The 3898-nt window shown below is 39.8% G+C and overlaps 2 pseudogenes; both read right to left on the bottom strand.

Moving 5' to 3' along the window:
- Positions 1–495: 495 nt before the first annotated feature.
- On the bottom strand, positions 496–1384 carry LOC119542447 (annotated as a pseudogene).
- A 290-nt stretch (positions 1385–1674) lies between these two features.
- LOC119543066 lies at positions 1675–3493 on the bottom strand (annotated as a pseudogene).
- Positions 3494–3898: the final 405 nt, after the last annotated feature.

Below are 3898 nucleotides of genomic sequence, written 5' to 3'. Positions count from 1 at the left end.
TTACCAAAAATCAGAGAACTAGAACTCTTATTCTTTTAATTCAATAAGCTGCAAATGAGTATCAATATTTTATAAGATACTGTATTTAAGGGCTATGAAAAGCAAAATCAAAACAAGTCATTTCTCCCACAATTAAATGAATGATAATCTGGTTTAGGAGACTGACAAAATCATAAAAAATGCAATCAGAGGGTGATAACTATAAACCAAAGGATCTGTGAATACAAGGAAGGAAAAGGTGACAGGTCAGTGAAAGTTTCATTGAAAAGGTGACATTTAAGCTGAATCTTGAAGATTGGGTAGCATTTGTGGGTTTTTTTTTTTTTTCTTTTTAAAACAAATATTTACTATTTTAAAGAACCCAGTTTTACAGGAAAGACATTTAAATAATACATACTTATTTTTGCCATTAAATTGGTCATTTAACAATGTTGACAAAAATACAGAAAGCAGTCCTAAGAAACTAAATGGAAAACATAACATTGGAAATTTTCTTCAGCTTTCCACTTTAATGGCCGAAGATGCCACACAAACTTGTGCAATGTCATCATATTCATATGTTCTCTTTAGGAACATGTCTGTCAGTCCTAAGCTAGAAACACTTTGTAGTCCCTGTACTGAAGACAGTAGAGCAAAGGCAAGGCAGAGAGAGGAATTTGGATGTAGCTTTCCAAGCTGTCTTCCTGAAGTGCCACACCAGAGGATGGAATTGGTATTGCACATCTGCAAAACAAGATCCATAGTCCTTTCAAGTTTGTTATTTTACAGGTAATATGAAAAGGCTCTCCTAATTTTATGGTATCTGGGATTTCCTCCAAAGACAACCTAACATCTCCATAACCTGGAGCCATTCTTTGAAAACGGCTGGTCTGTAACCCTCCCCTTTCACCTAGATTTGTTTTTCGTACTATATCCAATTTTCCAATTATGGTTACTTCCTTAATAATGCCTGCATTTTCTGCAAACTCCTTCTTGGGCTTTAGGCAGTGTAAGTACTGGTGTGTATCCATTAGCTGCAAATAGGATCTTGATCCAAATGTAGATACACATTCTCCAGCTTTGTTGACAGAATTTAGTTCTGCTACATTATACGTTATAGATGGCTCCAATGCAATCTTTTCCATAAACATGGGTGAGCTTGTAATATTATGAATCTGGGCTTCCTGAAATACTTCATCAGTCTGAGAATATGAAAAAAACCATCCACCAAAGTGTGATGGTACTTTAAGTATTCACCTCAATAACAATATCTGATCACAGAACCAAGGTTACTCTCTGCATTGTAAAATTTGGTTTCACTTCCAATGGTTTGAGAACCTGAAATTTGAAGAATTTTCTAAAATACATTTTTTTCTTCAGTCTGAGTTGTGTAACTCACTGCATATACCAAGCTCCCTTCGGGGAGAAGGTCTTTGGACATGAGTCCACCATTCTCCATTCTTTGCCCAAAGAATAAAGTGCTGCTTTGCTTTACTCAAGCTGCTTTCGTTCTATTGGTGTGAGTGACACCAGACGGGAGATCCGTTGTGGGTGGGGGGTGGGGGGGGGCCCATAGAGGAACGGTAACACCTTCTCTGAAGACTGGTTACCAGCGAGCTTGGGCTCTTCTGTCAGATAGCAAGGCACATGACGATGTCTCAGCATTTTTGTTTTGTTTTAGAGGCATTTTATTTAGAGAACTAAAAACAATTAGATGTTCAGAAGCAGTCTATAATGAAAGAGAAATCAAACCAATTACTTTATCATGTATTCCCTCTTTACAACTAAAGCAAAAAAGGCTTTCTCCTTTAAGGGAAATGCAAGAAAAAAAGGCCATTATATTTTTTTCTCCATAATGACATAAACAGCTACAAGAAATCTAATTGTAATAAGAGACACTGAATGTTGGCTTACACATATTCATTCAAAAAGACAATAGGCTGGTCATTACTACAAGCGAATTACTCCATCTGCCTTCTTCTGATACTCAAGAGTTTTCACTTACAGGTAACACCAAGTTAGTTAGTTCCAGCACTGGAGCTAATTCATATTCCCCATTGTTTACTGCCTATGCTTGCCTTGTGCAGACAGTAACTCTCTGGAAGGATGATGCTTTCCTCTGCTTGCTTGTTTTAGTCCGTAAGTTTATACTATCTGTGGCATATGTCTGATTCAGGCCTTAACTTCAGGAGTTGAACTATAGACGGAATCTGAATTCTCCGAAGCAATTTCTTCTAGCTCCTCCTTTGTTGTCTCTGGAAAACTGATCTTCGGCTTTGCCAGTTCACCACTATCTTCTTCAGGAAGCACACATTTCCACAGGCCATATATTTTTCCTACCACAGTTTGCCATAATCTCAGTGTTCCATCTTCAGAACCACTGGCATAGAGTTCTCCACCAGGACTAAATCGCACCCAGTGAATAGGATCAAAGTGTCCTTTGTAGGATTCTAATTCTCCACTGTTATAATCATACATATAAAGTTTAAAATTTTCATCACCTGCAACAAGAAATTCTTTCTCAGGATGAAGAGATGCACAATTAATGGTTGCAGGAGCTTCAAAGGATTTAATTGGCTCCAAACTTAACTGCACTATGAAAAACAATAGAGCATCCATAAGTTACAACAAAATCTCTCCCTCAGGAATATATTCCATACTACTAACAGACATATTAAAATTAAGAGATTTCACTTCTGTCATAGTAGCCTGATCCCAAAGGTGGACAGTTTTATCATCCACTGATAAAATCTGTTTATTGTCACTACACCATACAGCCTTTTTAATACCAGAAGTGTGACCACTGATTTCCTTAGGTTCTGCTTCAGGTTTGCTCAAGTCATATATGCATAACAGTTTATCCTGTCCCCCAGTTAACAAATAATTACTATCCTGAGTGAAATCCACAGATTTGACAGTGTGTTTATGAGCCAGGGGCATCAGTTCATCTCCTGAGACAGCACCCCACACTTTGGCTGTGAAATCTGCAGCTGCTGAGCTGCTTTGGTGGCATCCTTATTCAGTGTTGCACCCCAAACGGCACCCTTATGACACCAGAATGTTCCAATCCAGTCTCCTGCATCTCCCTGGTATAGCATAGGTTTACCATCTTTGCAAGCGCTGATTAAGAAACAGCCACAAGGCGTGATGCCACTGAAGGCCAAATCAACCACCAGTCTCGTGTGGCCGGAGCAGGTGAGCGGCGTCTGCCTCATTGCCATGGCGGCTGCGAACCGGCGGTCTGGCTGGTGAGCTGAGGGTCGTCGTCGTTCTTTCTCTCCTCAACTGCGGCGCCTCTGACTCCTTAAGGCCCCCCGCCCTGACACCGGGGCTGGATCGGGAAACAGGAAAAGGAGTACGATCCTGTGGCACCGAAGTCAGGAGGGGATTAGGGAAGGGTCAGGGAGTCCGCAACCGGCGAGCGACAGCCGCCGAGGGAGGGAAAGGGAGGGAAGAGGGAGAGTCGGGGAGGGGAGACAACTGGAGAAGCGGCTCCGCCACGACCCACACAGTCCACACCATTACCCGCAGGAAGTGACGATAATGACGCACAGCGTCCGTCGGAAGTGACAGGAAATGACCGCATTTTTTTTTTTTTTTAATTTAGAAGAAATTACAGGATTTTAAAAATATATTTTTAACTTTACCAAAAAATTAAAAAACAAGCAGTGAAAAAAACATTTCAAACAAAAAACATTTGTTTTTAAATACCTTCTAGCTTATTTTTGCTATCCTAAAAGTTATACATGTGCAGGTTACTTGGCAAACACGAAAACTAGTCCTCCATAATCCAGTCAAAGGCAACTACGCTGGCATTTTAGTTATTCTTTCAATCTTTTTTATTCTAGGCATAGGGTTTACAGGATTGAAACTTATGTGTATAATTCATATCCCTTTTATCTTTTTATAAAAATTACTT

This window comes from Choloepus didactylus, chromosome 8 (assembly GCF_015220235.1).
Source record: "Choloepus didactylus isolate mChoDid1 chromosome 8, mChoDid1.pri, whole genome shotgun sequence".
Classification (NCBI taxonomy): Eukaryota; Metazoa; Chordata; class Mammalia; order Pilosa; family Megalonychidae; genus Choloepus; species Choloepus didactylus.
Note: the sequence above shows the minus strand (reverse complement) of the source record. Positions and strands in the feature narration are given on the sequence as shown.